Source organism: Lactuca sativa, chromosome 1 (genome assembly GCF_002870075.4).
Source record: "Lactuca sativa cultivar Salinas chromosome 1, Lsat_Salinas_v11, whole genome shotgun sequence".
Lineage (NCBI taxonomy): Eukaryota > Viridiplantae > Streptophyta > Magnoliopsida > Asterales > Asteraceae > Lactuca > Lactuca sativa.
Genome location: NC_056623.2, coordinates 205,833,752 through 205,847,401, shown reverse-complemented (window position 1 = coordinate 205,847,401; position 13,650 = coordinate 205,833,752).

Genomic DNA, 13,650 nt, shown 5'->3' with positions numbered 1-13,650 from the left:
TATGACATTGATTCAAATCAAAACTTATTAGAAAATCATGATCTTTAACTTCTTGAAATAAAAATTGAAACATATTACCAAAAAAAAAAAAAAGACAAAATGTACATTTTATTATAAAGCCAATATATGAAAATTCGTAATATAAATCATGGAAAAATGTCATGATTTTGTAGAAGTTATTCTTACTGGAAAAGTTAGGTTTTCTCATTTTTTTAACACGAAATTCGAACCATAAACATCATTAAAATTGACAAATTGTTATATGCTTATCTTCGTTTTGGTACATCACATGCCCAAAATGAATTTACATTAAAATTGACAAATTGTTATATGCTTATCTTCGTTTTGGTACATCACATGCCCAAAATGAATTTAAGATGCATGAGAAATTAATCATTAAAGTGAAGTAGTTGGACGAAGTTAATAAAAAAAATTTAATGAGTTTTTCGTTCATCTCACATAGGTGGGAGAATGAAAACTGCAACACCCGGTCCTTGCAGGTAAATTCATTTCTCTATTTGTTAAGTGCAAGTATTAGTCATTTTCCTTTAGAAAAGTTAGTCTTAGTCTAAGGACTTGTCAGTTTGAGATTTTACCTCGGTTTTGATTTAAAGCTTTTTGGTGAATTGATAATGTGAGGAGTTCGGGAGTCATCAACTCTAGGTCGTGTTATCTCTAACCGTTGATTGAGGTGAGTTCTTGCTTACTGTACTCGGGGGTCGAAGGCACCAATGTCGGCCCTATGTATTTTGTATGTATCATAGGAATATAAAATGTGGTATGCTGTAGTGATTGGATAGTCAATAGATCTGTATGATTACATGTTTTGTTGGTTATTATTTGTTATTTGATTATGTGTATATGTCGACATATTGTGATGGTTGGGTTGAGGTGGTCCTGTTTGGTGCTGAAGGCCAAAATACCCGTAGCGGTCCGGATAGACTATAGGCCTTGCGATGTGGTCCAGTCAGGTCGTAGGCCTGGAGAGCGGTCTAGATAGGTTGTAGGCCTTGCGAGGCGATCCAGTCAGGCTGAAGGCTCATATATTAAATTGCACATTATGCTTTATAAGTCGTTAGTGGAGTATGTATGCTTAAGCAACACACTAATAGGGATTACAAATAGTATTAATGGGCATCTCAAGAATTATCATTATTTATGGAGCATGTGTGGTTAAACAACACATCAATTAGAGATTGTAAATGACATCGAGGTTGCCAAACACATTTGCATGATTATTCACATCTTGTTTGTAATCCTCGGTATCCCAGTCACAAACAGAAAGAGCAAGATTTTGAGATTCAACCTTCCATTGATAGATTCAATGAATCTCAACAGATCTAGAAATTTCATTTTTGATTAAAATTGGTAAATTGCTTTTACCTACCTTTATAAAATTTACAATTAGATTACGACATCCATCTTTTAGATTGTGAATTTCATAGTTGGTGCTTAGCCTTAAATATTTATTATGGTTAAATATTAAGGATTATTTTATCATCTAACTAAAACTACCTTTTTCTTTATAGATGTCTACTCCTGGTGATGCTTATGCTCCTTCGTCGTCTACCCACAACTCGGGTTTCTCCTTACTCTCAATTGTGTCCAATGTGACATTTGATGGCACCAATTACAATGACTGGATTCGTAAAATCAAGATGGGTCTTCGACTCGAGGGCAAAGAGTATGTCCTTGAAGAAAAACTTGTTGAAATCGATGAAGCTTGTAACACCCAGTTCTGAATCGTTTCCTAATTCGGGGTCGTGACCCGAAGATCGGTTATCATAAGGCTTAGGTCCTTAGGGGAAAGAGAGATTTAGACCCCCTTTGGTTGTGGGTAATGTATACTAGGTGATCTGAGAGTTTGGTTGGTGGTTTGGAGCCCAAGGGTATAACCGCAAAGTGATAGTTCAAGTATTTTATGAATTTTGGATTTAAGTTCGGTACATTTTAAGGCAAATGAGAGTTGATAGGGTTGTAGATCTTCTCAACACCTTTTCGTGGATATAAAGATATTCGAAATCGGAGTTGAAACGAAGAAGTTATGACTGTTCGAAGTTGGAAAATATTTGGGGGAAAACTGATCTCACGACATGAGTAGTCAGAACTTACGATGTGAGAAGCGATTAAATGGAAATGTTGATTTAAACTGTGCTCATGACGTGAGAATTAAGGGCTCACGACATGAGGATTGTGCAACCCAAGCCCACGAGTTTTTAGGGTTTTCAACATATATATAAAGGTTGGTTCCGTGTTTTTGGTAGGGATGGCAAAAAAACCCGAACCCGACGGGGAAACCCAAAACTCGATTATTTCGGGTCGGGTAACAGGTTGCTATCGGGTTTTTTATTGGGTTCGCGGCAGGGAGTGGGTTATATTCGCCCCGATGGGAAAACCCGAACCCAACGGGGAGCCCCGGTAAGATACCCGAAAGATATCGGGGCAGGTTTGGGAAGCCATGCCCCGCCCCGAACCCGCCCCATTGCCATTCCTAGTTTTTCGGGCATTTTATGACCGTCCATCATATCTAGATCATCTTGAGAGAAACCCTAGCCCCCTTTTTACCATTTTCAGCCTCCCTTCTCCTCTTCCATCCATTTGTGGAAATTTTGGTGCTTTGAAGAAGAAGAAGATGTTGTTGGTGCTTAGATCCAACAAGCAAGCCCCCTCACCACCTTAAGGATCATACCTTGGACCATGGTAAGTCCTCAAGTTCCAAACTTTATGTGTTATTCTTCTAGATCTAGAGCTTTTTCCATCTTATGTATGTTATTGCATGTTTGAGTGAATGGATTCTAAGAGTCCCTAGATCTTAATATTGTTCAGATCTGAAATATGGTATCGATTTGAGGCATGCATGAAAGATTGAAGCTCATTTCTTCACTTTTAACCTAGAAAGAGGTTGGATGGTGCATGGTGTATGCATGACCATGAAGAAAACATTTTTATGGACCTTAGGAGTCCCCTTTATCTTCTGGATGAAATGGGTTCAAGGGTTTAATGGATTAAGGGATTAAAATGGTAACCTTTAGCCACAAACAGTGCTCACGACGTGAGATGCAAGATCTCACGACGTGAGATGCAAGATCTCACGACGTGAGATGCAAGATATCATGACATGAGATTCGAGGAGCCCTGTTTTTTTGTTAAGATGATTGAAGCTCAAGATGTGAGGAAGAGTGCTCATTTCGTGATGACAGCTTATGTGAATTCTTTAACTGAGTTGACTAGGTTGGACTGAGTCAAGTTGGAATCGGACCGAGAACATTGTCACTACATGACTAAGGCCTGGTCACGACGTGAGTGCCAACTAATGGAAATGTTAACCGTTGACTTTGACTTTGAACCAGTTTGACCTTAAGGATATTTTTGGTTTTTTGGGATTCTGGCTGATATTGGTCATTTGGTTGAAATAGGAGGCAATTAGAGCTGAGATTTAGAGTTGGGACCTTATCAGTTATCGTTCATACTGTGAGGTGAGCTTTCCTCATTGTACTTATAGGTTGAAGACACCAAGGCCGGCCCATTGGTTTGATATCTTGATATTCACTGATATGCTGAGTATGGAATAGATATACATGGTTATGCTAGTTATTGATATGCTAGTCTAGTAGATCTGTAGGATTACCTATGATTCTGTCTGCATGATTATCTGTATATGTTGTTATTTGTAGAAATATTGTGTTGGGTTGAGGTTGTACTGCTTGGTGCTGTAGTCAAAAAATCCTGGATCATTCCAGATATGACCTGAGGACCGGGTCGTATGCCAAACTCATACTAAGGGCTCAGATGCATTCCAGATACGAGCTGGGGACCGGGTGGTATGCTAGACTCGTACTGAGGTCTTGAGGGTATTGGAGCATTCTAGATATGAGATGAGGACCGAGTAGGGCATGCCAGACTCATACCGAGGTCCCAATAGCATTCCAAATACGAGCTGAGGACCGTTTGGTGTGCTAGACTCTTACTGAGGGCTAAACATTTGTATTCTAGTCTGTGGACTGATTGGACTAGGGAGCAATCCAAACATATGTTGTTGGCCCTAAAGGCAAGCCAGACGTATGTTGTGCGCTCAAGAGCAAGCCACACTTATGTTGTGTGCTCAAGAGCAATCCAGATATGAGTTGTGAAACCAATACGCAAGCAAGACTCATACTGCAGGTTTGTTATGGACCCAATACATGCTGTTATTGTTGGGTTTTGGTATAATACAACATCCTATGGTGCACATACAACCCTAAATACCTTGGATCTATGTTTTCACTAATTATACATGCAAATGATTTCCAAGGCATTAAACCTATAACTAGCATACATTTAACATAAACCATATAAGATACTAGTTAGGATAACATACCTTTTGATGGAGCTTGAAGTCTTGGTGTATTTGGCCTTAAAGAGATTAGCCCCAATAGTGTGTAAGCCTCAAATGAAGTCACAACACATCATAGACAAAGGTAGAACTTGAGAGAGAATTCCATGCACCCAAAAACACCCATGAACTCCAAGAATGACTCAAGTGGCGTTTTTGAGGCCAAGAGCATGTATTTATATGTGTGGATTCCAAGGGTCATGGGTATAACCCAAATCCATACCCATGGGTTTTAGGATCCATGGTTCATGTGGCCCAACTCTTTATGTATCCATACATAAACTTGGTCCAACATGGTGTTGGATTAGGTGTCTAAGTTCATAACTATTACTGGAATGTACTTGACCCGATTAGCATGGTCCATTTGGGTTGCATGGTATCATGCATTTGGATAGACTAAAATGAGAGAAATAACACTTAAGGTTTATTAATATATTATAAGTTTTAATATATTAATATTATTATTTAATTAATATTAATCAAGAATTAATTTGGAATTAATTAAATAATCAAAAGAAGACTAATTAAATATATGAGTTGATTGTGTAAATCACCCATACTTGTATAGTGGGCTTATAGTTCATGGATTATCAAGTTGGGCTAAAACCCATAGGATGCTCCATGGATGCTCCATGGATGCTCCATGGTGTTTATAGAACCCATGCGTCATGAAAATGAAAGGTCATGACAATTAGGGTTTACGTGGTGTAACCCTAATTGTAACACACTATATAAGCTTCATATTACACACCAAAATCGGCTACTAAGTAAGACAAGTGAGGGCTAGCCGATTTCTAAGTGTTCTTCATTTCTCTCTAAGTTATTCCAAGTGCATTTGGTGTTGTGTGAGAAATTTGAGGCATCACACTTGAGGTGCTAGGCTCACAAGGTTTTCAAGGAATCCAATCTACTACAAGGTATGTTTTCTTGCTTACTTTTATGATTAAAAGTTCCCCATGTATGCTAGATAGGATATGAACCTTGGAATTTTTTTTTTCATGTATCATAGATAAAACATAGATCCAAGGTTTCTAGGGTTGCATGTACACCATAGGAGTGTTAGAATGCTCAAAACCCTACAATAGTATCAGAGCCTAGGCTTGTTTGTTTGATACTTGATGCAAAATTGTGAAAAAAACTCAGTTTTTATGCACTCTGCAGCATGAACTCGCCGAGTCCATGGGGGGAATCGATGAGTCCATGAGTAAACGCATCCTACTCATCGAGTAGGTTGTTGCACTCGATGAGTTGGAGCCACATAATGCAGTTTTTTGAGTTTTGCTGCTGGAAATGGACTAGAAACATTACCCTAAACTGTTTTGGTGCTATAAAACTTGTTTTAGATGGTGTAATGGTTATGCTAATCCATTTTCAATAGCTATTATCAAAATTTCAAGTTTTATATGGTTACTTTTATGATTCTTGAAATTGTTGATATGCATGTTCATGAACTTATGAGTTTAGAAGATCATAGGAATTATTTGTAACTTCCTTGTTAGTTTAATTCTTGATCATTATGTGTTTTAATGGAATCCATAATTTGTCCTCAAGTTATGGTTTACCAAAATTCACACTTTTAAAGTCCATTATTAAACACATAGCTTACATAAAATGAAAAGTCACTCATTTTATTTAACCATTAACTCATAAGTTATGAAAGATGAAAAGTTTTGAAAGTTACAAAAGTTGTTCTCAAGTTTTGGAACATGTAAAATCACTTTAAAAACTTTAGTTCCAACCCCTAGAATTATAAAAGTTAGAATTCAACCCTTATACTTTATAATATTATAAGTTTAATAATAATTATATATGTATACGAACAAAGTCGGTTTACCGTTAGTAGGCGTCATTCACGAAGCCGATCTATAAGAGGGGGGGGGGGGTATAAGGTTCTTGCCTATAAAATGGCAGCTTAATGGGTGTCCATTCTCACCCCCCGCTTCCATGATCGGTGGACGGTCTTTAGGCGAACGGGTAAGACAAGGAATTTAAATTCTCATTAAAAGTATGATGAATATAAAGTAACTAAATGTTTTATTTATAAATTCTCTGTAACACTGTAAAAATTTGAACAATTTTTCACTTTTGAAAGCCATAAAATATCATTTGTAATCATAATTAAAAACATTGTGTCAACATTGTATAAGTACAAAACCCAAGATCAAAATACATAAACTCCGGTGTGCGTGTGTACGAATCATGCCGGCGCCTTCCCGCGATCATCACTGGTACCTGAAACACATAACACATAACACTGTAAGCATAAATGCTTAGTCAGTTCCCCAAAATACCACTCTAACACATAATAGCCACTCGAGGCTGTAACTCTGTTGAACCCCAGGTCAATATGTCTCAGTGGGGCCCTCCGGCCCCAACTCTCTATGGGCCCTCTGGCCCTAACTCTATAGACACGAAGGTCCTAACTTTGTAACTCTGAATCATGCATATCACATATCACAATAAATCACAACACATAAATAACATGCAATTACACTGGCATATAACTCTAAAATACTCTATCACATAACTCTGTTGATGAGTAATTAAAACTCTTTGATCGATTAGATCTTTATAACAGGAAAATCAATAAAGTAAAAACAATGAGATAAAAACACAAGTATGGATCTAAATGAGTCGAATTATTCGATTAACTCAATCCTCAGCAGAGCTCGATGAAGAACTTCCGCTGTAGAGGATTCTAGGGTTACAAAAGATAAGAACTTGAACGCTATAAAATCTCTATCAAATCTTCTCTTATCTTCAAGAATGCATGCAAACATCTATATATAATAAACCCTACAACGTACTCACGGATGGACAGGCCCATACCGGAGACAAAACTAGACTAGCTAACGAGCCCAAAGACGCAACACTAAACTGGACCTAACAATCTCCCCCTTTGCGTCAATTTGGAGCGAGACTATCACTTCTTCTTGCTGGGTCCAGCTGCCGGAACCTTCTTGGTGGTATCAAATAGACGAGGGATAAGAGCGAGGATTGTCTGTCTGAAGCGGATGTACCACTGGATCATATCATCAAAGTGTTTCTTGTCGTCAGCTGAGTTTTGCTTGCACCGATGAATGATACTCAAAACATGTTCCAGGCATGCAGTGGTATAGAGATGTTTGTCTGCCAAAGCGAATAGGCATTTTTGGCCTTCGTTTCTGGTAAACATAACAAAGTTTCTCTTCGGGTCTATCTTCCCCATCTGCATCATGTTGAGATCACTTGCTGAGCCAACAGAAGAAATGGTAGGCTTTTTCTTGAAGACACTCGCTATCTCCTCATCCATCTTGGCGACTTCCATGATGTAACAAACAAGCGTCCTCTTGAAGTGGTCAATGATCGGACCATATTCTGCTTCATTTGTAAGAAGGATGTTGTGCAAAATTATCCAGTTGTGTGGATTTAAGTTGAGAAGATCAGCAAGCGAAATGGCATGTTCGGTCTTGACAGATCCTCTCAGCACCTTAAACCGAATGTTGGTGAAGTTTCCTTCCCGATACGGCTTGAGGACCCGAACATTGACTATCTTTTGAGCTCTCCATGTTTGATACTGTAGCTGAGCAGCCCTCATATAGAATTCGACCAAATCCCGGTCAACCTTTGGATGAGGATGAGGGAACTCGGCAATGTTGTCAAAGGCATGGAAGACGAACGCCTTTCGGGTCAGTGGCATGTCGAACTGAGAATCGATAGAATTAACGCGAGCTAGAGAGATCACTGGTTCGAGCCACAAGATGCTCGATGTTTTGATGGCTTCTTTCAGCAACTTCTCAAGAGTCCAAGGAGGAAAAAGAGTTTTCCTACTCTCGAGAAGGTCGTGAGCTTCTTTCTTTTTTCGTTCAGCTTCTTCAGCCTCTCTAGCAACCCGAGCGCTAATGTCAGCGTCCTTGTCTCGGCCTTGCTTTTTCAAGAGATCAACAATCGTCTCTTTGTCATCGTCACTATCTTCAACAACTTGTTTCCCTTTATCTTTTACAACCGAACCTGAGGCTTGGCCTGTTGGAGGAGGTTCGGTTGTTTTTGTTGCTGTAGAAGTGGGAGGCAGTTGAGATACATTCTCTCCCCCTTGTGTCGGAATGGACACGAAGTCAAGGAGCCCTTCGATCTTGCTCAGGAGAGAAAAAGCAGAAGCAAGCTTTTTCGCGAGAGTACGCCTCACAAAGTAATTTAGTATCGGGTCATGTGCTTCCAGGATGTTTGAAATGGCTGCGTGGACATCCGAACACACGAAGAAATCACCTCTCTTTCAGATCGAAGAGACTCAATCTCCTTTTGAGAATTGGAGAGTTGAAGACTCTTGACCTTAAGAGCAGTGGTCTTTCTAGCAAGAGCGTCCATGAGGGAGTTTTCAGCAGCAAGATCTTCTTGAAGCTTGGTGAGGCGCTCCTCAATGGTCGCCTTAAAAGCGGAGTTGTCGTCGGTGAGAGTTTGACGAAGAGTGCCAAAAGACTTCAGTTATGAGGCAGCTGAGGTAGTCAGCTGGTTGACAATGTGTTCCAGTGTTGTTTTGGTGTTGTCACCAGTCTCCTGTAAAGATGTCAACAGAGAGGAAGCATCAGTAAATAGTTTTTCGACTTTTTCGGTCGCAGCCGCACAAGCTTTGGTGGATGCATCAATGGCGGCAGTAGCTGAGTCTAGAGAGACTTGATGAGCTTTGGAAAAAGCAGCAACAATCTTCTGAATAGCAGGTTCATAAATGGTAGACTGTGATGAAGAAGAGGAGGCGATGAGTGAATCTATCTTTTCGTGAAGCTCCTTGAGATGCTTCTTGGTGACCGGGGCATCATCATCGTCATCACTCTGCACCTGATACGAACTGTAATAGACCGAATCAAATGTCATATCCTCCCCACCGAGGAATGGTTCTTCGTCCTCTGCTGCCTGAGGTGAGGGTGGAGGTGAAGGTGGAGGCTCGGTAGTGGAAGTAGGTTCGGGTTGTGAAGTAGGTTCGGTAGTGGGAGTGGGTCCGGGTGCTTTAGTAGGAGCCCCCGTATCAGATACGTTGGTTCTTACTTCAGCAGTGGTTGTGGTAGCTTTTGTAAAAATGGGAGGGGGTACTGGGATGGAGGTAGGTGGTATTTGAGTGGTGGAGGTTATGGGGGGAATGGAAATAGGAATAGTGACGGGTGGAGAAGAGATAGGTGAACTGGAAAAATGAACTTCTGGGGTAGGCGAACGTGGAGGAGTGTTACCACGAGGAGACTCATCAGAGTCTAAATGTTCTTCCTCAGATTCGCTTGAGGAGGAAGCTAAGATCAGCTTTCGCCTGGGTTGGGTTTTTCTCTTCTTCAATGGAGGGGATTGAGCAGCTTTGGTGGTTTTACGTTTCTTGGGAGAAAGGCCTTTCGCTCCCTTGCCAACCTGCTTGTCTTTGACTTTTTCATTCTTCTTTCCCCTTGGGGCAGGCTTGTCAGCTTCATGAATGTATTTGATCATCTCAGGAGTTAGCTCTCTAGGACCAGAGCGACGAAACTCCTTGTAGGTCCGGATGATACGGCTATCGGCAGGAACGTCTCCATACATCGACTCAGGGATAGAGCCAATGAATTGAAATTTTGAGGCACCGGAGACGATGATCTTCGTGGTATGGAAAGTACCAATCGAAGACAGTGGAGAACCAGCAACAATGGGGACGTGATACTTGTCCATCACCCATTTGGTGACCAACGTCCAGAATTGAGCGTAGGAGATCTCGGAGTGTCGAGACGTGGATGCAAGGCTCTGGATCAGTTGCTGCCATAACACCGATCCATAATCTAGGTTGATACCGTTGTAAACCCCATACAGAATAGTGATGAACAGACGAATCGCTCCGTCTGATCCAGCACGGCGTTCAGATAACCCGTTGAACAACACTGTAAACAACCCGTTCCACTGAGGAGGCAGGCACGATTTCTTGAACTTCGTGACCGTTTTCAGCACCTCAGTATACCCCATATTGTAGAACATTGAGAACATGTGACCCACCGAAATGGATTCAGGGTTAACCCTAGATGAATCAGGTCCAAACCCTAAAAGTGAGCAGAATCGCTGCTTAGAGATTGAAGCCTTGTGATCAAAAACGTCGAAGAAGATCCTGTCGACAGACTTGTCGTAATGAGCAGTGGCGAAAATTTGGGATAATAACTCCATAGGTACAGCTTCAGCTTTGGTGAGTGCAGGAGCAAGCGGCAAGTATTTGGGACACTCGATGATTGGGAACATGAAGGCATCATAAACCTGAGGAGTAAGATCGATGATCAAACTCTGTTGAGGACGAATCAGCAGGATGTGGGAAGTGGCATGAACTGATGATGAATCCGCCATTGTTGTGAAGAAGTTGGGAGAGATGATGAACAGTAGAATACGTGAAGAATTTCTTGCTCTCTGAAATTTGGGTGCAGTAAAGAGGTAAATAATGGTGAAGATTACCTTTTATACTGTGACTAAAGGAGAGAGAAGAATCTGTCCCAAATCTTCGAAGGAAATACGAAGGGTTTTTCGAAAGTGATTGATGCGTGACAGTTGTTAGCACCGATGATTACGCATGAGAGAGAATATCTTTCCCGATTCACACGCCTTCCCATCAGGCGCCGTTTTTAAACGAAACGGTTCCACTTCGCACGCCTGGCCTTCAAGCGCCGTTTGAAAATCAAATCGATTGGACTCCCGCCTGAGTCAACATCTTATCCTTTTAGATTAAACGTCATCTTAAAGCAAAATTGACCACGTGGATCAATGTGAGCCACAACTCTTTTATGACTTCAAATCCCATTTAAAAAATATGCCTTGTAACTAATGAAACCAGGATTGTGGAAAATCAAAAAGATTTTCGTGCTTAGTGTGTAAAAGAAAAGGAAATAAAGCAACCCATATAAGGGAATTTGTGATGTCAATAAAGACACGAAACAATGGATCCCGAGCACGAATCTCTTCCTTCAAAGTCAAGAGAGACTTTAAAGTGTTTGTGTGGTTTCCCGTTGAATAATGATCAGACACTTATTGAGAAGTGTTGAAAGGCTTCTTTTAATCAGGCTAATTTGGGTGGCTTTCGCTTCAGTTCAGAATTCCTGATCTTGATATAAGACAGTAATCGAACGAAGTACTTGTGAGACCAATGTAGTCTGTTGAACAAGTAGGTTTGAAATAATTTAAGTGGTAATGTAAAATAGTTTATGTAAAATCTCAAAAAAAATTTAAAACTGGATTCCAAGGGAAGAAATGTTATGGGATTTAACAATTTCATAGGAATCACACAAAAGAAAATTAGAGATTTTACTTTCCATCCTCATTGAGAAGTCCGCCAATTCGTTAGTGAAAGCTAGAGAAAAATTGATTGTTCACCGTCAATGCATAATAGGTATTGAGTTGTGGGTTTCACTTAGTATGTAGTGACACGAAGCTAAGATCATAAACACAAAAATTGTGTAACCATAAACCTCAGTGGTAATTTCTGAGATTCTCAAGGGTTACGTTTATGAAGCGAATGAGATGGAGAAAAGTAGTGTAGATGGTGTAAAGAAAAACCAAAGTACCTCTGCTGTGAAAATAAGGACCTAGCAGAAAACTCTTATCTCATGTGAGAAGAGAGTTAGATAGCTCATGATTAGAATAAATATGAAAGCCTAATTGGGAAGACAAGGTTTGTATGTACCAAGTCAGTAAGGCTATTATTCAGAATCAGGTGAGGTTTGGACACATACAGCAGCATGCTTCTAGGGACATTTAACTTAATGAAAGAATTTCCCCACAAATATCCACACAAAAATATAAGACACAAAACAAAAAAAACAAAAAATTATCGAACTAATAAAAATAAAAAAAATATTTTTGGAGTTTTTGATTTAAAAGAATAAAAAGATTTTTGAATTTTTGATTTAAAATAATAAAAAAAATGAGACACACAAAAAAAATTTTTGGAACAGAACCCGAGCGTTCGGTCTATTTCGGCAAAAAAAAAAATTTAGAACCGAACCCGAACGTTCGGTCTATTTCGGTTGCAAAAAAAATAAGTTTGAAAAAGAAAAGAACTTTGAAAATAAGAGAAAATGATAAAGGTTTACAACCAAAGAAACTACCTTTGAGTGATAAGCAAAGATCAGATGATAGGACCGAACCGAGCGTTCGATTCATTTCGGCATACCAGAACAGGACCGAACCCGAGCGTTCGGTTCATTTCGGCACATATGTGAACCGAACCCGAACGTTAGGTTCATTTCGCTTCCGACTTTTAATTTTGAGAAGTAGTATTTGGAACTGACTCCGATTCCATCATACCTAGCCCTTGAAGAATTTTATTGAAACTTGCTTCAGGAAAAGCTTTGGTGAAGATGTCAGCCAGTTGATCAGTGGTTCGAACAAAGTGAATTTCGACGTTCCCATCTTCCACATGATCCTTAATAAAGTGATACCTCAGTGCTATATGCTTTGTCTTGGAATGTTGCACTGGGTTATGACAGATCCTAATTGCACTTTCTGAATCGCAATATAGTGGGATCTTTTTCATATTGAGTCCATAGTCCCAAAGCTGGCTTTGGATCCAAATCACTTGAGATGTACAGGAGGCTGCTACGATGTACTCTGCTTCGGCGGTAGACAGAGAAACACATGCCTGTTTCTTTGATTGCCAGCTAACCAATTTCCCGTCTAGGAATTGGCAGCCTCCAGTGGTGCTTTTCCTGTTTAAACCACATCCTCCAAGGTCTGCATCTGAGTAGGCTTGAACGAAGAAACCTGAGTTTGATGGATACCATAGACCGAGGGAGGTGGTTCGTTTCAGATACCGAAGTATGTTTTTCACTGCAAGCATATGTGGTTCACGAGGATTTGCCTGAAACCTAGCACAGTAACACACAAAAAACATTATATCAGGCCTGCTAGCAGTGAGGTACATTAAAGACCCATTCATCTAGCGGTATAGTGTAATATCGACTGCAGGTTTTTCCAAGGATGGTGTGAGCTTGGTGCCGAATGGCATTGGAACTTTAACCTTTGAGTCTCCCATCATGCCGAATTTAGCAAGAAGAGTCTTGGTGTATGCTTCCTGGTTAATAAAGATGCCTTCGGGTTCCTGTCTAATATTTAAACCAAGGAAAAAGGTAATCAGACCCATTGAGCTCATTTCAAATTTAGTCTCCATCAGCTTTCTGAATTCAGCTGTTAAGCTAGGATTCGTTGAGCCAAAGATGATATCATCGACATAGATTTGAACAATCATAAGGTGGTTACCTTCCTTCTTACGAAAGAAGGTTGGGTCAACCGAACCTTGTTTGAATTTTGACATCTTTAAAAAC